Source organism: Camelus ferus, chromosome 15, assembly GCF_009834535.1.
Source record: "Camelus ferus isolate YT-003-E chromosome 15, BCGSAC_Cfer_1.0, whole genome shotgun sequence".
Classification (NCBI taxonomy): Eukaryota; Metazoa; Chordata; class Mammalia; order Artiodactyla; family Camelidae; genus Camelus; species Camelus ferus.
Window position 1 is genome coordinate 48,450,629 of NC_045710.1, and position 27,335 is coordinate 48,477,963.

Here is a 27,335-nt window from a genome sequence, read left to right on the forward strand (position 1 = left end):
AGAATATATGTAGCATACATGTAAGTGATGAAGCAGAATAATAAAACGAACAATTGTGAACTCACCATGCAATTTTAGCACCACAGACATCATTGTAATTTCTTACACAGCCCTCCCACATCACACATCTCTGCCTCCTTCCAGCCTGAGGGTGAACATTGTGCTGAACATCGCTTGCTTTACTGAAAATATTTTAACACACACACACACTCTCATCTATCCACCTACACACATGTATATCTATATAGTGTGTCACTTGGCTTTGATGGTTTTTTGAGCTTTATGAAAGTGATACTCTTTGTGCAGTTTGCTGGGACTTTATTTTTAGTCAGTGTTCTTAGATATATTCATGTTGTTTCTGAAATTTTAGACTATATATTTTTCCTGCTTTATAATTTTCTGTTATGTGACTAAACCACAATTGGTTCATCTACTTTTCCTGTTGATGAGCATTTGAATTGTTTCCCAGGTTTGTTTGTTTGTTTGTTTTGCTAATGTGAAAAAAACTGATATGAATATTTTTATTCATGTCTCCTGGGATACAAAGGCAAAAGTTTCCCTGCATTTTACCCTGGATTGTATTGTAGGTAAATATTCAACTTTACATAGTTTAGAGCATCCTGCCACATTTTTTTCCAAAGTAGTTGTACCAACTTGCTTTTCTTTCACCAGTGTATATGAATAAAAGTTCCCATAGATCCACCTCTTTCAATCTTCGATGCGGTAAGATGTGTTAATTTATGCCACTCTACTGTATAAGTGTGTCTCATTGTGGTCTGATTTGCATCTCCATGGTTGTTAATGAGTTTGAGCATCTTTGCAAATATTTGTTAGCAATTTGAGTCACCCTTGGCTTTTATTTTTTCAACTAGCAAGGTAACTATCTATTCAATTCTCATTAGGAGGGAAAAAGAAGTTAGTTGATTAAAGCCTTTTGTAATTAAGTCCACAATTGGTAGATGATAGATGGCTGAAACTAAGATGAGTGCATTAACGTTTCTCTGTGAAAGCAGAACAGTGTGCTAGAGTACCTTTGGGAATTCCTTAAATCTTATACTTTTACAATACTTTGTACCTAATAATGAGCAATGAACTATATTTATCAATAATGGTGCATAATAATTGAGGACTTTCTGTATTCTCACATAGATCAGTTAGTATTTTGTGTTTCTAAGCAACAGAAACCCACTTTAGCTAACTTAAGCTCAAAAAAATTATTCATAGCCATTCTTTTCACAATAGCAAAAGAGTGGAAACACTCAAAGTCCATCCACAGGAGAATGGATGAATCAGTTGCTTGTGGTCATGGTGTCTTGTATGATGGCCCGACTGAGACTGTATATGGTCCCCAAAGGAAATTTGGGTGCTTTTACCAAAATAAAAAGGGACATGGATGCTAGGAGGAAACAACAGACTCCAAACACCTGACTTCTGGACTCTTTCTTAGGTAGAAAGACTGAAAGGAGTTGCTGATTTCTAAAGAAGACAAGTTGAGTTTGAATGGGAAAAGTGTATCTTTAACAACATGCATCATGAGAAAATATTACTGGATTATTTTTCTAACTACCCTAACCATCTTTTTGGCTGAGGTTTTCTAGGTTAAGCTAACAGCCAATAAGATAATTTGTGCCAAGGTGTGAGGATGGTAATGACTTGGCTCAGGGAAGGAGAATGCCCCAACCTTAGTCCCAGCTTGAACTTGTTGGTATTGGTGGCTCTGGTGTTCATGAGCTCATGCATGTCCCCTTCCTAGCAAGTGTGAGCTTTTGGGAGAGGAACTAAATCTCCACTCACCAAGGGAAAGGCTGACTGCTTGGTTTTCTTTGAGTCCTGGCACTGGCAAGCACCATCTGTAAATCTTATCTCTCCATCAAAGTTTGAGATTGGTACTAATTTAGGTAGACAGTAAATTCAATATTTAAGCAAGTCAGACACAGGATTCCTTGGTTCCAGCAAGGCCCCAAGAAGGCTGTAAGGTGGGAAGGGCTAAGGTTGTTGGACTCTAGTTACTTATACACATAATAGCGAAGTGGAAGGGTAGCGCTGTTTTGAAATCCAGAGGAGATGTGATCCACAAGTGGTATGTAGTTAGAATCATTTTACTTTAACGTTTTTGTTTAGAAGGAGACTTGCTGAAGCATATGACAAAAATAATTAAGATATACAAGCAATAACAGAATTTTAAGTATGAGCAGTGTCAATGGTAATAATAGCAGCTACCGTTTATTGATTTTCTCCTCTGTGTCTCACGTGTGTCTTACGTGTTTTATTTTTGACCCTTGTAACAACCCTTCCAGTAGGCTTCTTATGCCTATTTTACAGGTGAGAGAGCTGAAATTAAGATCAGTTAGGTAACTTATGTAACGTAGCAGATGATATTTCTGGGATGATGTTACATTTGAAATTAGAATTGTAAAGAAAATGAATGGGTGCACATTTGACTTTTTCCTGCAAAGAGGGATAAAGTATTTGATATTATGCAGTATTTGGTAACTATTCCTGCTATTTCTGTGCAGGATTTTATCGATATATCCTGATAGTAATTGTTTTTGAAACAAGGAGGATTGAAACAGCTGATTTTGAATTGGTGAAGAAAGTTATGGAACACTGGATGCTTTCTCTCCATGATGAATACATTTGATATTAATGCTCCACTTGTGAAATGCCTTTAGCAAACTCCCTCCTTCCTCCTCTTTAACTTTTATGGAGAAGTAGGGGGCAGCTCAGATGAGACCTCCCCTTTTGACTGGATAAAAAAATAAGAGGGGCTAGGAAATGTCAAATGCTTTGGTGGAAGAGAGCCTTATGTTTGGATCTGTTGTGATCCCTAGTGTTGGGTGGTAGAAGATTTGATCGATGTAGTTAATAATAGCATCATAACATTGTATTACAACTCTTCTTCACTTAAGCCAAATATCTTGATTTAATAAACTTTTAATCCTTTTAATAGGAGAGAGTCTTATAATGCTCAACAGAACCACAATTCCTTTTACCCCCTTAATTTATTATTTGTTGGCCAACAGCATTCCCATCTGAGTCACCAGGCGAGGGTGTGCTGCTCCTCTGGTCCATTGGCCGTGGACCCGAGCTCAGCATCTCGTGCAGCCCTTATCTCAGCTCTCACTCTAGTCAGCAGTCTTGCACAGCTTGATCTCCCCTTTAATTTAGAATTTGTTTTCTGCCTTGGCTGCCGGCTGCCTTCGGAAAGGAAGGAGCATTCTCAGTGAGTAAATGTAACTGACTCCCCAAACCTCACCCTCTTCCCACCCAGCAGTCATTAGTCAGAACATCTGTTCACCCTGTGTTTCGAACATAAGAGAGCTCATACTGGGATTTTTGGTTAGGATCTTTTCAACATCAGTTATTTACTAGACCGAAAGCGCCTATAAAGAAAGAACTGTGTCCTAAACTAAATTGTAACACTGAGCACGAGCATAAGGCCTGGTACCTATGAGGGCCAAAGAAATACTTGTTTAATTGCATTGAATATTTACATCTGAGACATTAATTCAAGATGGCTGATGGAAGAAGGGAACCAGAAAGCCACATTCTGTCGCGGAGATTTATGTTATGACTTATCCTTCATTGTAATTGACCCACGTTAATGACCCTGTTCTTATTGCATTATTCTTCTCACATATTTGCCTTTTTAATTCTGAGAGGCAGCAGGAAGAGTTAGGCTCTTGAACCAGACAGATTTGGGCCAGATCCCAACATTGCTGCTTCCTACCTTGGTACCCTTGGGCCAGTTACTTAAACATTCAGCCCTCCATGTTTTCATTTTTAAAATGGGGATACATAATCACAACTACCTAAGTGTAGTATTTTGATACAATATTTGTAAGGTATATGTAGCAAATGCTCAGTGAATGGTAGCTATAATGATTATTTTACAACCAATAGCCAAACTGATATATAACACCACGGTGAAAAGTGCAGCCAACTTTTCCATTCAAAGAGAATTTTGTACCATCTAAAATAGTTATTCAGAAAAATAATTATTTGCTTTACTTACATGTACCAACAACAGATAGCCAGTGATGGTTGCAATATCATGATTATCTTACAGCATAAAATGAATCTTTCAACCTAGCAACCCACTTCAAAAAATATTTTTAGTTGGCCATAAGAAGTAAGTTTTCAAACCAGTTTTTCTCTATGGGTTCTTGTTTATTCAATACCATGTCTTGCAGTATATATCAGCCAGCTATTGCTGTATAACAGACCGTTCAAAACACACAGTGGCTTAAAATAAAATAAAGTCATTTATTCTTGCCCACAAAATTGTGGGTTGTGTGGGATTTGGCTAATCTAGGCTGTGTTTGGCTGAGTGGTTCTGATTCAAGCTGTGGGTCTAGCTAAGCCCAGTTCCTCATTGCAGGGTGGGTTGAGGTCTGTTCTATATGTGTTCATTTATTCTGGGCACAAACTCTTCTCATGTTTATGACAGGTAAGGCATAAGAGGGCAAGATCATCTGTACCAGCCAGTTTTAAGCCTTTGTATCGTATCTGCTAATAACCCACTGGAAAAGCAAGTCACATGGCTATGACTAAAGTCAGGGAAATATATTTCTCTTATGGATATAGGCAATCAGGAGTAGATTTTTTTTTTAGCAATAACCAAACCAATCTACCACTAAGTAGAACAACATAAGAAATCCTAAATTGAGGCCAATGGCTCTGTGAATAATTTCTTCCCCAGGGTCTCACATGGCAAGAATGACTGATAAAGGGACTCATTTTTCTAAGGGTACACCTTCAACCAACCTTGCACCACTAAGTGCTCAGAATTTAGAATGTTCCGTTCAGTTTGTCTTAAGAGGCAGGTATGCAACAGAGCTTTAAAAATACAGCACTTAGGAAAATAGACTGAAGTGAGTCCTAGGGGATATAGCTAAAGAAATTGCTATTACTTCTAGCAATACAATTTATGCTTCCTGTAGGAATACTATTTGGGGCCTGCCTTTCTTTTTTTTTGGAGAAAGAAAAAACTAAGTTGTGTTTGTGCTGGATTTGATGTTTTGGCTTCTGAAATATCAGATAAGGCTTTGTATATCTGACTTAGGGGAAACTTTAATTTGTGAGGTATTTCAGTCTCCAGGTTATAAGGAAAAAGAAAACATTAACACATTCTAGATTGTAGGTTTCTAAGTATGCATATGGAGATGGGGGAGTGTGTGTGGGGGGAGGGCAATGTTCTTACTCGCAGTGTTGCTTGCTTTTAGCGAAGCCTTATAAAGAGGGACCATCTTGATGTCTGCTGTTGGCCTTGGCATGTGTAGGTTTATTCAACAAAATATGGTGACTGGAAACAGGTCCTTCAGACATTTACCATCTGCATGGAGAGGAATGTATTGAACAAGGAATTCGCATTTTCTTGACAGTGCAATTGTATTAAACTGAACACTTTTGGAGCTTGTTTTTCCCTTCATCCTCCCCATTTCCATCCTCAGTATAAGCAAGCTGAGAGTTCCTCCTCTTCCATACTTTGGAAAAAACAAATACCATAATCTAAAGTAGGTGTTCCCAACCTTAGCTGCAGGTTGGAATCAGCTCGGGAACTTTCAAGATACTGATGTCTGCATGTTGTGTTGGAGAGGCTGATTGAACTGGTCTGGGCATCAGAATATTTAAAGTGCCCCTGGTGGATTAACTGTGCTGCCAGGGTTGTGAATCTATAATCTAAAGCCTTACTAACTTCATCTTTGTTGTCAGAATAGCTCACCGACTATAGATCTGCATTCAGTGCTGTGCAAAATTGGAGGGTGGGTATTAGCTAATGGAGTGTTATCAGTATGCCTGGAACTTGGCGTGTTATTTCATTGAATTTCATCTTTACAAAAACCCCATAAGGTGGGTATTATTGTCCTCATTCTATACATACGGAAACAGAACCTCAGAGAAGGATATAGCTTGCCTTCAAACATGGAGTTTTTAATCACAGGTCTAAGATTCCTATTCCAGCTATCAGCTTCAAAGAACTAGGCCCTTCTTTACTCTAAAATGAAGCTGAGTAGACACTGATTTTGTCATCCTGTAACATGCAAAGGCTTCTAAGTTAGAGAATGTTTTTTTCATAATGTAAGCAGACAAGGTAGGAAGTCCCCAGAGAAAGGGAACCAGGCATAGCTTTCTTGGCATAAGATGCCATTTTTGGCATATGCCATTCTGTGACCTAAGCCTGGCCACAATGCTTGGGCCCTTGAATGGGTCTCAGTAATCAGTGATTTTAAGAGAAGTAGAGAAATGCAGGAATGAAGGAAAAGCAGTCAAGAAACAATAGTTCAGCAATAAAACAAAGTCCTAGTAGCTCCTCAAGGGATGTACATCACAGTACGATACAGTCTTTGATTTCTACCAGAACTAAGGCCCCCACCTGGGAGGAGGATGGAATGATGATGTTGACCCTCGTGAGCTTCAGTCAACTGAAACTTGGGCTCTGTTGACCTTGGCCCCAGTTCTATGCTGACTTCTCCTTTGCAAAAGCCCCTTCATTAACATGTGTTTAGCTGTTCGGGTAGACGCTGCTTTGGGAAAGATTCTCGGTGTTCTCCTTACTAGCTGCAAGTAATAATAAATCGTTCCTTCTCCTGATCTTTGGTTTGGTTTTGTCTTTTGGCTTGACACCTTGAGGGGATACAGGATGGAGAAGAGGATACTGGCCCCGATAGTTAAGGTGCATATCAAAGGAATGACTTCAGTAAGACCAGACTCTTGCATCTTCCCAGTAAATAGAAAAGTGCTAAATTCATTAAATTGAGATATCTGGTTTTCCTTTTTAAAAATTTTTTAGACACTTTTTTTAAATGGAGGTACTAGGGATTGAACTCAGGACTTCGTGCACGCTAAGTGCGTGCCCTACCACTGAGCTATGACCCCCTCCCCCACATCTGGTTTTCTTTAATTAGCAGTAATCTTTGGTTGTTCCAACTATCTGGCTTCTGTTGTAAAAACTCCTGTATATCCTGGCTCCTGCCTCACCTCTTTGGAGCAGTCCCCAGGAGTGATCTGAGAGGCTGCCTCCCAGGCTTGAGTCATCAGTTTCCTGCTCTGGTCTCCGGCTTCTTGTCAGGGTTTCTGAATTGGGTTTGGGGTTACATCCGGGTCAGCTGAGGGACTCTAAGATTCCTCTTCTGATTTCTCAAAGCTGAAGACTGATTTCTATTTTCTAATCAGTGAATTAGAAAGCTACATTTACATTCGCAAGCCATGAATAATAAAACCTTATCGTTTTATAGTAAAGTAAGCTTTTTGTTGATTATAAAGTATTTCTTTCTGTGTTATCCCTTTTTATTCTTATGAAATCCTTTTGAAATAGTCAGAATAGACTTTTTTATCCCCTTTTGCAGATAGAGAAACTGAGGAGGTTCAGAGTGGTTGTGTAAATTGGCTTCCATGAAGAAAGCCACAGTATGGCCTCGGGGTTGCACGTCATACTCTTCAAAACCTGCCCACCTGGAGGCCACATTTGGCTCATGGGGTTCAGAGTCAAGTGAGGCAGGTGTTACTACCATTTCCTGGATGAGAAAGCTGAGACTTGAGAGAAGTCATTTTCTCCAGGTCTTTGCGCTACGCACAGCTAAGCTGACCAAGGCCTTTCAGTTTCACATTTGGATTCCTGTGTTTCATGATGATCAGAAAATACTGGTAAAAAGCCACTTCTTGGAAGAAAAGAAATGAAACAGAGGAGGAATAGGACTGCTGTCTCTGGGGTTGAGATTTTCCTACTTACTCTTTCCCGGTTCTAATAGAATAGGCAGAATGCATTGATTCTGACTCTTTTAGAATAAAATTCCCACTTCCAATTTAGCGGTGGGTTATTTTAATGATGATGAAATTAAACTTAGAATCCACATTTAACCACAGACTCTTCAATTTTGTTTCAGTCCAGTCTTTCAAGTTTGGTCACCTTTCTTCTCTTTCTTTAATGATTTATTATAGTAACACACTTATACATTGACCAAAAAAATCATCTGAAATATTTAAAGAAAACTTGACAAATTTACACTACTATCAAGCGGTGCCATCTATCAATGTGATGCTTTCATTAGGAAATCTAAATAGACATTGGAAGTCTGGGGAGGGTGGTTGAAGTCAGGGAGAGAAAAAATGCCCAGTGCTTTTGGAAGACCTCTTGTTACCAGGGGAAAACCATGAGGGTATCCACAGAAATAACAGGTCCAGGAAAATGCTTGGGAGGCTGGGCAAGGCCCCTGGGCTTTCAGAGCCAAGGGTTGAGTGGTTGAAGAAAGACATTGGGAGCTTAAGAGAAACCAGAGAGGCCTGGGACTGAGTTTTGCTCTTTTTTTATTCCATTTGTTTATTCGCTACAAGTCAGATTTTGGAGCAATTAGCAAAATATCATGCAAATATTCCCAGTGTGACTACACATGAATAACTTTAATTCTGCTGAACATTTGTCTTGTTGCTACAAAATACATCTGCTATTTGCATTAACTTAATCTGTTAAGATATTGTGAACTAAACCACAGACTTCCAGAGACATTTAGGAAGCGACTTCCCATTTTTATTGGACACTTTTGACTAGCAAAGCTGCTTTTGTGATCACGTGACCCCACCCCAGGAGCACCTCCTTTCCCAGGGCTGTTTCTGACAATAGGAAAAGAAGCATCGTGGAGCATTACAGAAGGGAAGTGCTGGTGGAGCAGGAGGGAGGCTTATCAGTAACAGAAGCAAGCAGTGAAGTAAATAATGAAGGAAATGTGGTAACACATGGATATGCGTTCTGTGCATTTGAGAGATGGACAGAAATGCATTGAACTCTTGACATGTGCAAAATGCCATGTTATACACTTCACATGATTCATATTTTGAAATCTGAAGACCACTCGTTCGGGTAGATTTTAGGGAGGCAAACCATTTGTCCCACATTACACAGAGAATAAGGAGCAGGGTGACTATTCCATTCATTCAGCGAATGTTTATTCAGTACCTCCTCTGTGCCAGGCACTGTTCTAGTTACTGGGAGTAGAGAAGTAAATGAAGAAGAAGAAGGAGGGGGAGGGGGAGGGGGAGGGGGAGGAAGGCCACTACCCTTGCAGAGTTCAAATCTAGATGAAAGATTCAGACATGTAGAAGTAAGCAGACAAAGAAGACAGCTTTTTAGAGAGTGAGAAGACCAGATGCCACAGGTGAGGACCGAGAGAAGAGATGCCATTTGGAGGGTCTTAAACAAGTAGTTGTGGGCAAACATCTGTCCATTGTACTGAACTGGAGTAGTTGGGGATTACCGGCAAAAAACACCAAACAAATGTGCTGAGGTAGAAGAGAGGGCTTGACTGCATGAGTAATTGGAGCCACAAATTGAAATTTTAGGAGCAATATCTGATTTCACTAGTTGACTTTTCCATTTTTAGAGGGATTGGGTCAGGGAGGAGTCATATAAAATGAGTTTGTAGCTAGGTGGAAAAAAATATATATATATATAAACTCAGTTCTCTGTGTGTTGCCTTTGTGATATTTTTGAACCATATATTGACTTTTCCCCTTAAATTATCTATTTACTGAGTGCTGAAGTAGCCTATTATGTATTTCTTCAATCAGATCAGTTATAGGCATGGGCTCTCTTTGTAGTTGGCATTGAGACATCACTCCGCAAACATCTGAAAAGCGTTGAGATATCTCCACTTGATGGCTTTCTCACAATTTGAATCACAGCATATCTGCAAAAATCTCTGGTCCTCACTTTGAACTCCCTTTTAATCTTTCTTCCCAGAAATTCTTGTTACACCCCTTAACAGAGCTACATAACTGGAAAAAGACCCAGTGCAGCCTTTAATTTGAGATCAAGAGGTGGTCTCCTTGAGAAATGGAATGGTTTCACACATGGTGTTCTAGAAATCATGCTGCCTCCTTTCAAGAAGACCCGAGGAGATGTGTGTGTGTTTGTGCATGTGTGTGCGTGCACGTGTGTGTGTGTGTGTGTGTGTGTGTGTGTGTGTTTAGTAGCTTAAATCTGCTCTGCTTCTTCCTTCTCAGGAAAGACAAGAAATGCCACATCCTGGTTTTCCATGAAACTGACAAGACTGATAGTAATCCATGACTTTGAACTTTAAAATCAACAAGCAGATCCCCTAAAAGAGCTCACAGCCAAGTGAAGAGACAGGTGTCAGATAGCATCTATCACAAGAACGAACAGGACTCACGGAGTGGGATCCTAAAAGCAACTTTATTTTTGTCCCAACTTCTCCCTTTAGACCTGCTGAATGAGGGAAGTCTTACGGCCTTTCTGCTTACTTTCAGGCAATAAAAGTCCAATGGCCACCTTATGGAAAAAAACCCAAAACAAAACAAAACAAAACTCAAAGCACAGTCTCAAATAAGAAGTCAGGATGGCCAGTCCAAATCAACTGTACAACATTCGTGCAGAGGTAAGTCTTCACCTCCGTCTGCAACCTGCCCACCTTGTTTCCTCCTGGTCATCTCCACTCCCTAGCTGCCATCTCGGGTCCCTCTGGGGTTGTAGAGCTAAGTAAGAGAAGCAGGAAGGTTCTCTTATGACTGGTACTCTCATAAGCTGGCTTTGCTTTCTCTGGGCTGGAATTTCTAGCAGATGATTAAAGACCACTCTGTCTCCTTTGGGAAAACTACAGGGTTGTGCAGACATCACCTATTGGACAGTCCATCTGCCCTTCTCTTAACATAAGTGCTGTTTATTTCTTGACTGGCCCTCCTGGTACCCAACCACCCTCTCCCCTCCAGCCTCTTAGAGCTAGGGCCCCTTGTGCCATCAAGTCAAGCACTTTCTAAGACACAATTCTTGTTTAAGATTTGGACAGCTGTTACCAGAATATTCTTCCACAATTCCAACTCCCTTAATTCCTTCATATTCTCCTCGTGGGGAAGAGGTCTGTTCACTTAGGAAACCTGTTCTTAGTTATTTCTTCTGAAAATTTGTAGCTGGAACTTCCCGTTGGAGTTTCACAGATACTCAATTTTTATGTATCATTTTAAACTTCTGTTTGATCATCCTGCTACATGTGTTATATAGATGATAAAGATCATCAGAGTTTATCCCATTATGTGCATTGTATTCAGTGAGTAGGACACTGAGAGCTGAGAGTTGAGAGAAACCGAGAGTTGTAAGTCTTCTCTGCCCATGGGTGGCAGACTTTGAGGACGTTTTAGAGAGGAGGGGCCTGTCTTAGGCTAAAGGATGGAGAAATTTTGGACTGACATTTAGGACAGAAAAGAGTTTGCAGTTAAGAGGATATTGTATAAGTAAACTACAAGAGGAGCCAGACCTTGTGTGTGGACATGAGAAGGCATGTGTGGACATGAGAATGACCTCCCTTGGTAGGATTCCAGGATTACCCCCAGTGACTCACAGCCTTGCATAATCCCCTCCCCTTTAGTGTAGCTGGGACCTGTGATGTGATGTGATGTCAGTTCTGTGACCATTGTGTTATATGCAAAAGTGAAGGGAGTTTTGCCGATGTAATTAGGGTCCCTAATCAGTGGACTTTGAGTTAATCAAGAGGAAGATTATTCTGTGTGGCCTTGACCTAATTAGGTGGGCCTTTAGAAGAGACAGACTTTACCGATGGCCTGGACGAAATCACACAGCCATACTGGGAACTGCCCAGGGGAGAGTGGCCTTCAGGAGTTGAGCGTGTTAGTCTTACAGCCACAAAAAATGGAATTCCGTCATTAACCGGGACGAACTTGGAGGAGGACTCCAGTCCTCAAGAGAAGACCACAGCCTTGACCAATGTCAGTGCCACTTGTTGCCTCAAGCTGCTAGATGTGTGATAATTTGTTAGATAGCAAATAGAAAATGAACATAGCTCCCTTCACTAGACTGTTTCAGGTTGGAGCAGGTTGAGAGACAAGGATACAAATGTTAGTGAGAGACCTAATTAGGTAGGATTTAGGGTGCTAGATTTGATGGGAGTGTACCGTTCAGTATAGGTCCAGATTACATAAAAAATAAGTGTGGTTTGCTCATGTTCCATATTCTCTATGGATTGACTCAGAAGTGCCTCTGCATTATCCTGACCTCAGGACCCAGGCTACTGAACACCTGTAACGTTGCCAGTGGCAATAGCAGAAGACAAATAGAAGAATATAATGAATTGCATAAAGGCGTTTTACAACTTCAGCCCGAAGATGTCACTCTTCACTTTCACTCACATCTCATTGGCCAAAGCAAATCACATGGATACAATTAACTTCAAGGGCAGGAAGAATGGACCGGAACTACCTGGTGAATTTTACCAGTCAGTGTTCAGTGGTCATTTTAGATTCTAAAACAAGAAGGTGATTTGATGACAGCCAGCCTCTTAATGTATACTCAAGCCCGCTCCTTCTCATCCCCAGCTCTGAAAAGGTGTGCAAGTGTTCACAGCAAGCACACAATGTATGTTGTGTTGGATATTTGACACTACGCAGAACTATAGATGACATTAAGAAACAGGCGTCCTTTCTTGTGTGAATGCTTTCTAGCCCAGTATTCCTGACGGGTATAAAATGAATTGTGAGCCCTTATTTATAGTTGGAATTTCCGTTTTCCTGCCTCTTCTATGCCTTCATTTATTCCTTCCCATCTCTCCTGAGACTCAGTTTGCTAGAGAATTCAAGGTCAGGCAGGGAAGACACACTAGTTTTTTAAAGAGAGATGTTGGGAAAAATTTTGCAAGGTATTCTAGTCAAAATTGTGGAAGTACGAGAGGTATAAAGCTTTCTCCAAATAAAAATCAACTGTACTCATGTCAGTTAGTAATAATATTACTAGAGTTAAAAAATTCTCAGGACACTTTCAGCTGTATTATGGCTGATGTAGGAAAGATGGTTATTACTATCCCACTTGTGATAAATGAAAAATTGAGGGATAGAGAATGTTTGACTTCCCTCTCTGCTCTCTCTTCTTCTCTCATCAAAATGATCTCTTAGGGAGGGATTTGCACGTCTTTCATTTCTCCAAGGATTATCTACCATTTTAAGCTTCAAAGTGAAATGGAATCTACATCCCCTGGGAAAGTGATTTCAGGTATCAGCAAGATGTGGAAGCGTCTGGTGTGGGATGGTAAAGTTACAGGTAGTGTATGCCATCACACTGATCACTGTGGAAGCGAGACACAGAGGAAGGAGCCAGGAGACTAGAACGAGAAGATGAATAAGCCCGTGAAATATAACAAGCCCCCAAAGTGCTGGGTGGAAGAAGGGCAGATGCAGGCGCTGGGCACAAGCAGGCAGAGGAAAAGGAGGAGAAATAGGAGAGAAGGCCTATGGGACTCAAAGGAGGTGAGAGTTCCCAAGAAGAAGGAAGGGTAAAGTGTTGACCTCCACAGAGAAGGCAGATGAAAGGACGAAGGTGATGAGTTCTGTGGATGCTGTAAGTTATGGCTGTTACTGACCTGGGCCAGGACTTTGTTATTACAGGGGGAATGGCAGCCTGATTATTGTGGGACAGACTGCTTTCCAAGACACTGCCAAGGGAATAGTGAGCAGGATGAAAATTATTTTTAAAATTACTTTTTTTTAGGGAATTTTAAAAATTTTAAATTTCATTTAAAATTATGACATTAAAATTTTTTTTATTGACGTATAGTTGATTTACAATGTTGTGTTAGTTTCAGATGTACAGCAAAGTGATTCAGTTACACGTATACATCTAAATATATTCTTTCTCAGATTCTTTTCCATTACAGGTTATTACAAGATATTGAATATAGTCCCCTGTGCTATACAGTAGGACCTTGTTGTTTCTGTGTTTTATATATAGCAATGTGTATCTGTTAATCTCAAATTCCTAATTTTATCTCTCCCTCCCTTTCCCCTTTGGTAGACATAAGTTTGTTTTCTATGTCTGTGAGTGTTTTCTGTTTTGTAAATAAATCCATTTGTGTCATTTAAAATAAATTTTTAAAATTTATTTTTATTGAACTATAGTTGATTTACAATGTTGTGTTAGTTTCAGGTGTACAGAATAGTGATTCAGTTATATATATATGTATATATTCTTTTTCAGATTCTTTTCCATTATAGGTTATTACAAAATATTAAATATAGTTCCCTGTGCTTTATAGTAGGCCCTTGTTGTATGTTTATTTTATATATATTAGTGTGTATATGTTAACCCCAAACTCCTAATTTATCCCTCCACCCCTTCCTCCTTGGTAAACTTGAAAAGATACATGCACCCCAATGTTCACAGAAGCCCTATTTTTTACAATAGCTAAGACATGGAAGCAACCTAAATGTCCATCGACAGATAACTGGATAAAGAAGGGGTGTGTGTGTGTGTATGTATATGTGCAATGGAATACTACGCAGCCATAAAAAGGAATGAAATAATGCCATTTGCAGCAGCATGGATGGACCTAGAGATGATCATAGTAAGTGACATAAGCCAGGCAGAGAAAGACAAATGTCATATGATATCACTTACATGTGCAACCTCTGGGAATTTAAAAAATTGTTACAAAGGGAGAGATCTGTATTATAAGTAGATTCATATTATATTTAGAGGGGAAAGTGCTCACAAAGAGAGAAAGGTTCATCAAGCAGGTGACAGATGCTCCTGTTGCTGGAGCAAGGTGCCTGCCAGTGCTGCATCTCCAGTGGAAGTGAGTCTTCAACAGGAGGAGGGAACACTCTTCCTTGAAGTGGTGAGGGAGTAGGGGAAGAAGGGTGGGCCTGATGGAGATGGGTGAGGAGGGGCTGGAGAGTGAGGCCCACTTCTGGAGGCCTCTCTTTGCTTTATAACCAGATAAGAAACTTACCTGCGGGGGGAAGGAAAGATGGAGAAGCCCCAAGTCACAAGGAGTTTTGCAAAAAAAAAAAAAAGGCCATTATACCCATTTGGGGTCAGTCGTGCAGCATCTGTGGAAGAGCTTTGCAGAGCACTGTCCTGCTTTTGGACAAAGCAGGAGGGAAACAAAATCCAGGAAGTTCCTTTGAGTCAGCTCTCCCTTCACATGCCTTGACACACCCCCCAGCCAGTCTTGAAACACCATGTCCCAGATCGGGCGAGGATAAGAGATGAGTATCTTTGATTGGGTCTGAAGGGAGCATGACTTTGAACAGGGGGCCTGGCCCTGGGACTTTTGTGGTAGGGGCACGGATACAACATTTGTGACTCGACCTGACTCATCTTGGGACATCTGAGTCCCGAGGAACACAATTTTGAGATCTCTTTTCACATTCACATCTGTGAGAAGGGTATTTTCAACCTTGGGAGGGTTTTGCTGCTCAAGTTTAGTGCTTTTTCTTTGTGAGAAAATGTGTTTTATGTTGGGGGGACTTGTCATTTGTTCTGTTGAAGAGCATCTCGTAAAAGACACTGGGTTTTTTGGGGGGGGGCAGCTGTTACCAGTAGAACTGGAGGAGGAGTTTTCATGTGCAGGGATTAGGTTGATGTACCAATCTCTTTCTTCTCCAGGGTTTTTTAAGGAATCTTCCATGATTGGCTGAGCACGAGGAATCTTCCTGTGACAGCTCTATAAAGAAAGAAAGACAATAAAGGCAATCTAATAGGCAGTCAGTCGATGAAGATTTTTGTCTGGAATAAATTTAGCGCATCTCATAAAGTTTTTATAGATGCTACCTTTCAGATGCTTAGAATATTATTATCTAGCCCAACATTTCTCTGTTCCTGATTTTTCTTATCCTTGCCTGAAAAAAAAAAAAAAAGAACACTTTAAAGATGTTCTTCCGTGTCTATATTAAGCTCTTAGCAGAGTTGTTTAAATGACTGATTTTTCTTTTTCCACTGCTTGGTGTTCTTTTCCGATGGGATTTAATTAGAGTCTTTCACAAAAATCTGACAATTAGTGGGTTGGGCGATGGAATTCATGATTTGTATCTTTCTGTGGCTTCAACATATAAGCCTCAACAGCTCCTTCCTAACTAAGCATAAGGTTTTGGTGCTTTTGGGGTCAAAATAGAAGAAAAATATAATTCAGGTAAAGAGAAAATATCTGATTGTTCCCCAGTAATGGAGCAGAAGGTGAGCGCAAACCCAGCCTCCAGCAACTCAAGTTACTTAAAAATTCACCTAACAAGTGAAAATAAAAGAAAACAAAAAATAGGAGTTACATTGTTAAGAATTCTACACACTCTTTCAGTCTGTGTTCTTTGCAGATACTACAAGTCTCTCTTTTTCTCTGGTCTTCAGTAAAATTCTCAGTGTCTCCCTCTCCTCTCACCTCCGCCCTCCCCCTTGTGTGTTTTGGGAAGGAGTGTGTGCGAGAACGCAAGGGTTCTGAGGCAGCTGCAGAGGAATTACGTCTGCAGGTAAAATATATTCATATCTTTCCACATGGATGGTGCTTGATGAGCTGCTTTAATGTCTCCTGGGTCTAAGGAGTTGTGCGACTCCACGGCATATTTTATTATTTAATGGGAAAGAAAGTGTATCGTGACCGTGAGGCACCTGTGATGCCCACAGTCCTGCCGGGTACCCCCGTATTGAAAAAATAGTTTTCTTCATTTTCTGAAAAAAAAAAAAAAAAAAGTGGGGATGGGAGAGAGGGCAAAAGGGATTTGAATCGAGAAAATTATCCCCTGAAAATCCGCCTCTTTCCTAAATCTTTATAAGTTGGATGCTCTGATTCCCCTTTTGCATATGGAAAGAGCAATGAGAAGAGCATATGTTTTAGTTGCTTTTTTCTCCCCTTCTGCCGAGACAAGCCTATATAAGGCACATGAATTCAGGGTTTTTTTGTTTGTTTGTTTGTTTGTTTTGTTTTGGTGGCATTGCCATCACTTCTATACCTCAATAAGGTGAAATCGGATATTCTAGGATTCAAGATTCATGTTTCTTGTAACATATAAAGTATGATATTTATATAATGTGTATTTCAGAAAATAATCAAATAGGGAATAAAATCCTAACCCCATGGCTGTGACTCCCTTTGCCTCCTGGTTAATGAGGCATTGATGGTGGAGGAAGGCAGGGCCCCTGGAGGGGGTGGGCTGGGTATCCCAGAGGATGTGATCCTGGGATGGGCTGGGCAGCCACACAGGGACCAGGTCCAGAGACAAGTCTCAGGTGCTCCAGGGGTGCCTTGGTCTCCAGATGGGTGGGAAATACCAGATGGGAACTTTAAACTTGGAATTTTATTTTAGGAGCAGAGAGAAGTAACAGGAAAAAAGGACAAGTCTTGCTCTGGGAGTTAGGAGCTTTCAGCTTTCCTACCAGGGACGTCCCTTGCTCGCGGTGTGTCCTCGGGCAGGTGAAGCTACTTAATCTGGCGACAGTCTATTCTCTGGAAAGTGGAGGGAATAATCTTTACCCTGCTTGTCTCAGGAGTGTGGCAGGTAGCATGGGGAATGTGGCTGCTTTAAATTTGGATGTAAAAGTGCTTTGCAAACTGCAAATGCCTATGATTGCTTTCTCTGGGCCTGGACCTGGGCAAGGTCCCGGGGGAATGACCCAGAGCTATGGGCCACTGTCCTCAGCTCTCAGTGGGCTGTGGGGATAATTCAAGCAGAAAGAAGCAGCGGTGGCGCCAGATCCCTCGGCAGGGCTGTCTGAGTCAGCAGTAGGCAGATATATGACTTAATATAGCAGCCCCCCACTCCCTGAGGGGCATGAGGACTGTTAGACAAAGGACAGTCACTAGATTCCACTGTCTCTGAGGCACTTTAGCAGCTCAAAAACTAGGATGCCTCTTACAGAGAGTGATCAGTCATAGTTGAAATGGCAGCTCTTTCTTGTTACTGGTACACAGAAGAATGGTTCATCTCACAATCTATGAAGTCTTACCTTGGGTAAAATACCCTACGAGAAGAAAAATACCATATCCTTGATATCCATCGCCACTAAGTTGAGAAGAAGAATTTTAAGCAAGTGGGTCTCTTGTCATCAAAGCAACTCAGCCTGTCACTGAAATTGTTTTACAAATGGAGCAGAGGCGGTGTTTCACATGGACATCTCCAGACAGAGTGTCGATTTTGACCTTCAGAGCATCCACATACTTTATTCTTCCTAGAAATTAGTTGATTTCTATACTTTTTTTTTTTTTAATCTTAGAAATAGGATCTTATCTGGGTTGGGGGGAACTGAGAGGAGAGATTCAGTCGGACACGAAGGGAAACCATTGGGTTTGCAGTCATGACCTCTATCATGAATGTTGCTTTCAACTCCAGCCATCACTTCTCAGTCCACATTGAGTTGCTTCCAAGTTTTTGGACTGACGTCCCACTTTCTTCTTAATGTCCCTTCTACTGTGCTTGAAGAGTCATACTAGAGACACTGTCTCTTGGGAATCAAAAGAAGACAGTATGGAGATTCCTTAAAAAACTAAAAATAAAGTTACCATTAGATCCAGCAATCCCACTCCTGGGCATATATCCAGAGAAAACCCTAATTCAAAAAGTTACATACACCCTAGTGTTCCTAGCATCACTATTTACAATAGCCAAGGCATGGAAGAACCTAATTGTCCATTGACAGATGACTAGGTAAAGAAGAAGTGGTATAGATATACAGTGGAATATTACTCAGCTATAAAAAAGAATGAAATAATGCCATTTGCAACAACATGGATGGACCTAGCGATTATCATACTAAGTGAAGTAAGTCAGACAAAGAAAAGTATCATATGGTATCACTTATATGTAGAATCTAGAAAAACTGATGATACAAATGAACTTATTTACAAAACAGAAACAGACTCACAGACATAGAAAACAAATTTATGGTTCCAAAAGGGGAAAGGCAGGGCTAAATTAGGAGTTTAGGATTAATTAGGGCTAAATTAGGAGTTTGGGATTAACAGGTACACACTATTATATATAAAATAGATAAACAACAAGGTCATACTGTATAGCACAGGGAACTACATTCAATATCTTGTAATAACCTATCATGAAAAAAAAAAGAATATAGATTTATATAACTGAATCACTGTTCTATATACCACAAACTAACACAACATTGTAAATCAACTACACTTCAATTAAAAAAAAAAAAAGGCTGGTGTAGGCAGTGGAGGGAAGTGAGAGAAAAGGATTGTTTAAATCCTTATACTTTCTTTGAAAGGAAGAAATTGGGTCTACTTACCATTTAAAAGTGTTCTTTTGATTTTGACTTGGACTAGAGCCCTCATACATGGTAGCTGCCTTAGTGTACTCCAGTGCCTGGTCTGATTCCTGTTTATTTCTGGCTTTGGGGTCCCAGTCTTCTTCCTGGCATTTTTTTCCTTCTTTGGCGCCTCGACCTCTTTGGCTGTGGTCATTAACCAACCCGACCTCCATTTTGACCTCCTCCCTCCTCCTGCTTGGTCCAGCAGGTGGGTGGAGTCCCTCCACATCAGCTCCCTAACCCTACTCTCCTTGGCATTTGTTACGATCTTACAGATTTCTTCTGTCTCCTGGAGGAGTCAGACAGGCTCTGGATTCCAATTTGGTTTTGCCAGTTAACCCCTCTAGCTGAAACAGGAGGGAAGGGGGCAGGCCACAACCATTAAAAGAATGAGACAGCTATTAGCCCCAAGATGGCAGAAGATTCAACTCCCGGTAGACCTTGAGCTTCAATGTATGCTATTGTAATACATTGGCATGCTAAATGGCACTCCCACAGGTGACATGATGGTTTCAAGGCTGACCATAAAAGGTAAAAAGTGCACGGTAGCCCAATTCCTGGGAATCCCCGCCCCTTCCCCAAAGCAGTTGGAATAATCCTCCCACTTGTTAGCATATGAAGTTACCGAGCCCATAAAAACTAACAACCCCGCACCTCATGGTCTCTCTTTCGCCTTTGGAGACAGTCCACACTCTATCTATGGAATGTGTATCTACTTTTACCTTCGTGGCCTCTCTGGCCTTCTGAGACGGTCCATACTCTGTCTATGGAGTGTGTATCTCTCTGGATAAATCTACTTGAACTCTACTCTGGCTCACTCTTGATTTCTTCCCTGTGTGAAGCCAAGGACCCTCACTTGGCGGGGTGCATCCCAGGGACATGACCGTCATCTCACCCCATCTTCCTGTAACGTAACCAGCGTCTCCTCAGTTGTCAAATGGGGTAACAATAGTCATGCCCACCTCATGCTTCTGTCGTGCCATTTACATGAGCAAATGAGTTTTAAGTGTTCAGCACAGGGACTGATCGGCACATGGAAGCTATCCTTCATCTTCTTACTAGTACTAGTGGTAGTAGTTGTGGTTATTGTAGTGATAGTCATGCTGGTAATATCTGGGGACACAGAGAACCTTCCAATATTAGTCAGATTAGTTTGTGATGACATTGCTCTGCTCATTAAAACCACCAGCAGCCCTTCTCAAGAATTGCCAGAGAATTAAGTCCTGATGCCTTAAGGCATCTACGGTATGTACTGAATTAACTTATTTCCTCTGTGTTCTAGAACAGGACTTGCTAGTATCTTCCTGGGGAAAATTGAGAGAACAGTCACTGGAATCATTTTTCTGTGGGGCTTAGTTCTCTCAAGGAATCTCAGTTGGGAAAAGCTGATAAAGAGTAGATTTCCATAATTCACGAGGTGGAGTTTGTATTTGAAAGCCATTTGATTGGGAAGAATGAGTGTGACTCAAAGGGAAATGAAGCTAATACATAAATTCCAAATATAGCATGCTTGTAAGGGGTTCTGAAGACTCTGTCTCCAAGAGGGGTTTTTCTGTTGTTTAACATTACCCTCTGTAGACCTGATCCCGAAACCTATTTCCCAACTAATAATTTTCATTTTCCATTATTGAGCCTGAACGCTGACCATAGACTTTTCTTGCAGGTGGTGCGAAATAAGAATGTTGATGCATTTATTTTGGAAGCTGTTGGGAAATGCAGTCCAGAATTTTAGCCAATCTCATTTTTGCTGTCCAATTCTTATTAAAAACAAAAATACGCTTTTGGTTGACTTTCAAAAAGAAGACAAGGAAAGGGCAGGTGTCTGGAATAATAGAGCCACGTCAGGTCTTCCCTTGCAGTTGTTTGATGGGAACATTTAGCTCAGCTTTACCACTTAGACTGAAGGGAAAATGTGGCCAGGACACTGTGACAGCATCCAGATCTAGGTCATATCTAGGTAGGAACAGAGTGATGAAATCAGAAGGAAAGGTGGATGGATTGATTTTCCCCAAATCATGTAAGAGAAAGAGAACTTGCTAGAATTCTGAATGGGCTACTCGGCTAGAATGCATTAGTGTTAGGAAGTAGAAAGGTGTTTAGAAGTTGTGACATAGCAGTGGTTTTTCAGAGTCCTTGACATGTTCTCTGACTGTATTATCTTGGGCTCCTTTTGATTCAGGGCAGTTGTAGGAAGCGTGAACATGGGTGGGATTTGTTACCAGCAAAGCAGCCCTCTTCTGTTCTCAATGTGCCCCACATTCTGAATACACACCCCCAGCTCATTGCATCATGAGGTAGGCTAATTCAACATCATGGTGACCCTGGTAGAGTGAAACCTTAATTATAGCACGAAATTGGCACAGTCATTGTACCTTTTGCAATCTTATGTTTAGCCTGTTTTTAATGGGCATCACTATTTAAGCCTTTTAGCGACATGAAATTATTTTTATGGAAAGGTTAAACTCTGTAGACACTGGTATTCAAGGGATATTTTGCTTTTCCTGTCGAGATTTATCTTCACTTTAAAGATTAAACATGAAATCAGCCATGGAAAGAAAAAAGAAAAAGAAAAAGCCAAATGGCAGATCAGAAGAATTCCACTTTCAACATCTCCTAATGAGCCTACAATTAGATAAGAATTGTCAGCATAACATTTGCCAAAACCCAGACAATTTGTGTGTGTGTGTATGTGTGTGTGTGTATGTGTGTGTGTGTGCAAATTTGGTGGAGGTAGGGGTGTTAGTGGAAGAGAAAGTTAGAAAGGAAATTCTGTGCTGGGAAACCTTGTTTCTCAACAAACTAAAGTGAATGTCCTTTGCACATCCAGGTGAGCTCATTTATGGAAAATCCCTGGCTGTCCCCTTGCAGTGTTCTTTAAATAGCTCAACTCATAGAAACAGGGCTGATGAGGTGACTTTAATGTTCCTAGTAAACTTGTAATATGGGCTACAAACAAAAGTGTTTTCTAACTCCTTTCAACTGTTTACTGCCAGGTGTCATACACCCAACTGCTTCCTCTCTTCCCCGGTCCTCAACTACATAGCGGTGGCCGCGTAGACTGGGAAAAATTTTATAATGAATAGTATTCTCTGATTCACTGACTCCAAAACATCTTCTTGAAGTCATGCAAAAATAGGGAGACTTAGTGCAGGAAGAGAGATGCTCCGTATGATTTCAATCAAAAGCAGGAGCACTGAGGGGAGAGAGGCTATAGCTCAGTGGTAGAGCACATGCTTAGCATACACGAGGTCCTGGGTTCAATCCCCAGTACCTCCACTAAAATAAAGAAATAGATAAACTTAATTCCACTCCCCCACCAAAAAAAACCCCAAACCAAAAAAATTTTTTGAAAGATTAAAATTTATTTAAAAAAAAAAAAAGCAGGAGCATTGGTCTCCGTGCTTCAGAAAACTTTACCTTGACCTGCACGTGTTGAAATGAAATGTTCTATGCATCATATTCTGAGCCTGTGATCAAACGGCATGTCCTGATGGCCGGTTCAGTTTAAAAATACCCTAGTAAGGATCGTCCTTGTACCTGTATCTCAACACGAGGTGGGAGAGACCTTATACCGTCAGCTTTATCTTGAGGGTGTAACTAGAAATTCATTCTCATGCTGAACCCTGAAAACTGTACCGGTAGCATTTTGGGGACTGCTAATGAGACGCATAAAATAACAGCAAAGAAAGATCTGAATGAACATGCCAGATGACTGCATTTGTACTTCCTGAACTGCGTGGAAGATTTATGAATCAAGTTTGGGGCTGCCTTAGCTTTGAGCCTCTCATAAAAATTGGCGGCTGCCCTGTTTAAATAAAATGGAAGATAAAAGTGGTTTCAAGAGTGTGATGAGACGATTGTGTTATTGAAATGCTAATTCATATGTGGCAACTGGCTAAGAGATGGCCCTGCTTGTGAAATCTGCCCCACGAAAGCTCCTTTTCTCCAGTGTTGTGTGTGTGTATGTGTGTGTGTGCGCATGTATGCAGGCACATGTTTTACTGTTCGACAAGCCCTTCTATGAGTGTCAGTCTTAGTGTGTTTCTACCCAGGGGCTTTCCCTCTGGCTACTTTAATACGCATTTTAAATTATCATTTGCTCAACACAGGAGCTCTCCTTTTCAAATACCACTGCCTGCTTGACGAGATTTGGAACTTGTAGAAAAAGGGTCCCTGGCTCAGTGGCTCTGATCACAGACTCAGTGGTTTGCTTGACTAGAGGAGTCACCTAAGGCCAGGGGAAGACAGTAGATTGTCACCAACTTGGAACTAGCTTGGTGAAGCGGCCATTCCCATAGGCCATTAACCCGGAACCCCCTCAGGTGATCGCTTCATCCAGTCTCCACAGTTAGCCTCAGCAGAATGATAGGCTTGTGGAAACAGAGCAGTACCTCAGGCACTGTTGTCACTGTGGATAAACAAATGGACAACTATTTGAACCATGTGCTCTCCCTGCAGCAATGCAAATCGACAAGTGAATATACTTTGAAGCAAACAAAGCCATAGGTTTTTAAAACTCAGACTGTTTTGTAAATAAGTTCACTGGTGTCATTTTTTTAAGATTCCAACACTTATTTACAAAACAGAGACAGACAAACGGACTCACAGAGGTAGAAAACAAACTTATGGTTACCAGTGGGAAAAGTGCATGGGGTGGAGGGATAAATTGGGAGTTTGGGATTTGCACATCCTACTACTATATATAAAATAGATAAATAACAAGGTCCTACTATACAGCACAGGGAACTATGTTCAGTATCTTCTAATAGCCTATAATGAAAAATAATAGAAAAAGGAATATGTATACATGCGTAACTGAATCACTATGCTGTAAACCGGAAATAAACACAACACTGTAAGTGACAATACTTCAATAAAAAACAAAAACGAACCCTCAAAAAACCTCAGCCTGGTGATAAAAATGTCCAGCCAATCTGCCATCTGTGTGTGACATTTGAGGGAGACTCCATCAGGGGTCGGATTTACTTGTAAAGAAGGTAACCGTGAAAACCTGTCAATATAGCACTAGTTGTGAGGGGTATTTATTCAAGTTGCCCTCTCAGGTAGTGCGATCGCTAAAATGCACCATGCAGCCTCTGGGGTATTTATACTTTCCTTTCTGTAATTATAAATGTAGAGGCTGCTGAAGCCCAATACCTGGGCAGTAAGAAAGATCCAGAGAGAAATGAAAGAAAAACCATGACAGAGATGAAAAATACCACATTGGAGCTTGCAACCCCTGGCTCAGCGAGAGCGTCCAGGTCATTCGTCTTGCCTTTGATTTGTCCACCTTTTCGCTTCAAATAGGTTTACAGGTTTTGAGCTGAAACCAATTAAAGAGAGCCAATTGCCAGGGTTAGCACTTGTGGTGTTTATGGTGTGCATTGTATTGATTTACGCCGCTCAGCAGCTACAGTGAAAAGCAAACTATATGGAGAGGCAGGGAAAGCTCATAGTGGGGAGGCATTACAGTGCCCGCGATTAACGCGAGGATGGTAATGAACAACGCCATAAAGAAAACTGCTGACTAGGCAAGATCAAGCCAGAAGAGAGGTGGTTTTTTTTTTGTTTGTTTTTTGTCTTTGTTTCTTCTTGAAAGAAAGGCATACCAACAGCAACAGTTTAGTGATAAATAATTATGCAATATGCTTAGTATCCGTTGACAGTGCAGGGCTCTTTAACTTGAAGTAACAGGAAAGGATGCAGAGAAAAGGAACGCGTATGCTGGCTGTGTGGTTGGGCCTTTAGGCTTAACGTGCTGGACCAAGACCTAATCTGGCAGCCCTGAGGGAGTGGGTTCCAGGAGACTATTGTACGGGGGTTACTGAGCAGTGAGGCAAGGTAACTTTTTTCTTTTCTAGATCTTGCAATACTGGAAACAATCCCATAAGCCTGCCTGGCAGGGTGAAAATATTGAGTGGGGGTACTCTGGAAAATGGGAAGTTTTGGGGGTCACATCCATAAAATGAGGGCGGTGTTGAGGACCTTGGACAGCTTCTGGGGTCTTGTTCTGCCTTCCAGCTGTGCAGGGCTTAGAATGCTCGGCGATGCTTTTGGTCTTGATGGTTTACATGTTTAATCACTGAAAACCATCTGCATTGGCAGAGACTAGAGGGTGGGCAAAATACTAGCATTTGTGAGCATAAGACTAAACTCTACCCTGGGGTAGTGGGAGGGGGAGGACCGTAGCCTTTTGTTGGCAGCCCTCTGTCCCACAGTCTTACGAAATTCAGGAAAGGTAACCAGAAACTCTTTTGACAAGTCTTATAAATTCTTGGCGATGAAGAGCTTTGATTATTGCAGGAAAAAAAAATGTCAAAGCAAGTAACTTGTTTGGAAAAGAACTCAAGCTGGATTGTCACATAAGACTTTTATGATTTTGTGTTAAACTTCATAAAGACAGGTGAGTCAGACACAGCCTTGAATATTTGTAATGATGATAATTATTATTATGGTACTAATATTTTTGCCCTGTCTTTGTTTAATAACATTCTTTTTTTATATATAAATATGATGACACATATTGGCTCTTTGATTATCAAAACAGTCCTATGGGTTTGTAAGCTTAGGCATCATTATTCCCATTTGAAAGATGAAGCAGTAGCCTCAGGGAGATTAAGTGATTTATTGTGGCAACTGATAAGAGGAAAAGGGAAAGGAACTAGCAATTATGGAAGATTTATGACTCACCAGATCCTGAACTGAAAAAAAACCATACATAAAACCTCAAAACTATGTATCAGTTTCCCCTTTTCACAGAAGAGGAAGCTTGGAGTCAGATGGGTGGAGTAAACTGCCCACAGATCGTAACAAATAAGAGAGGACACTCGGTTTTGAACTCAAGTCTCAAGCTCTGGCTACTCATCAACTCTCCCTCTTAGTTGACCATGATGTAATTTTGCTAAAAAGTAAGTTCCCTGGTCTAGCACGTAAGGGGCTTAGAAGTCATCTCTTTATCCTAACAAGTAAAAAGTTGAACAAACTGAAAAAAATCAACAACTCTTCTTGGATCTGTCAGAGAAGTGAGGTGGCAGAGCCAACTTCTGCCCCTAAAACTGGAGAGAAAGATAGGTGGTACAGGGAATTACAACTTTAGAGGAGCAGAGACTCTGAAACAGAAACTTCTGCAGAAATCAGTACTGGGATAAGAAAACTGAACTGGAATGGACAAATGGCTGACGCTAAGTGTGCAAATCTGAGAGATAAAAATTCCAGGGGACTCCGTCATTTGGTGGCCCTCACACTTTTGTCAGTTTTACCTCCAGGAGCTCAACCAGGTTCTCACAGTGAGTATCAGAGAAAAAAAAAAAAAATCCCTTCAGGCTTCTGGCAGAAGGAGAGGGAAAAAAGTAACCATTTTGATTTATATACCAGAGCCTTCTGTTCTTAACAAAGCCTAGTCCACCTGGGGAAGGGGAAAACCCAACTCTAGCCAACCCTAGCCATCTTGTACCATGAAGGGAGTTAAAAACAAACAAACAAACAAACCCCAAACAAAAAACTAAGAAGCACTTTTGAAGTTTACAGCCCAGGGGTATAGGCTCACTAAAAAATTGAGACCGATTCATAGTACTATAGAATGCTTTCCCTCCGTAACCGTGCATTTTTAGAGACCTAATTACTGCAGTTCTTTTAAACCTATACATTATGTTTGCTATTCAACAAACTATTATAAGGCATACTAAAAAACAAACAAACAAACAAACCACAGTTTAAAGATACGGACTAAAGATAAGAACCAGATCCAGATATGGCAGGGATGTTGGAATGATCAGATCATGTATTTAAAACAACTGTAATTTATGTGCTAGAGGTGTACTGTAAAAGGTAAACAATATGCTGGAACAGATGGGTAATACAAGCAGAGAGATGGGAATTCTAAAAGAATGAAAAAGATATCCTAGCGATCAAAACACTGTAATAGAAATTTAAAAAAAATACCTTTGATGAGCTCATTAGTAGAATGGACATGGCTGAAGAAAAATTTCTGAGCCTGAGGATACGTCCACAAAACTTTCAGACCTGAAAAGCGAAGAGAAAAAAGACAAAAAATATAGAACAGAATATCCAAAAACTGTAAGACAAAAGGTATAACATATGTTTAATGGGAATGCTGGAAGGAGAAGGAAAAAGAGAGAAAGGAACAGAAGCGTATTTGAAATGGTAATGACTGAACAGTTCCCCCAAATTAATGTCATTCATTAAACCAGAGATCCCAGAAGCTCAGAGAACACCAAGTAGGATAAATGTGAAAAACAGCAACAATGACAACAATGATGAAACA

At 40.7% G+C, this 27,335-nt stretch overlaps 1 long non-coding RNA gene across 3 annotated transcripts in view; it reads left to right on the top strand.

Moving 5' to 3' along the window:
• Nucleotides 1–27,335, top strand: part of LOC116669013 — a 456,094-nt gene that overhangs the window by 54,553 nt on the left and 374,206 nt on the right. For all 3 annotated transcript variants that reach the window (XR_004326383.1, XR_004326384.1, XR_004326385.1), the window contains exon 11: nucleotides 10,264–10,391. This is a non-coding gene — a long non-coding RNA (uncharacterized LOC116669013). The remainder of the gene's footprint in view (nucleotides 1–10,263; nucleotides 10,392–27,335) is intronic.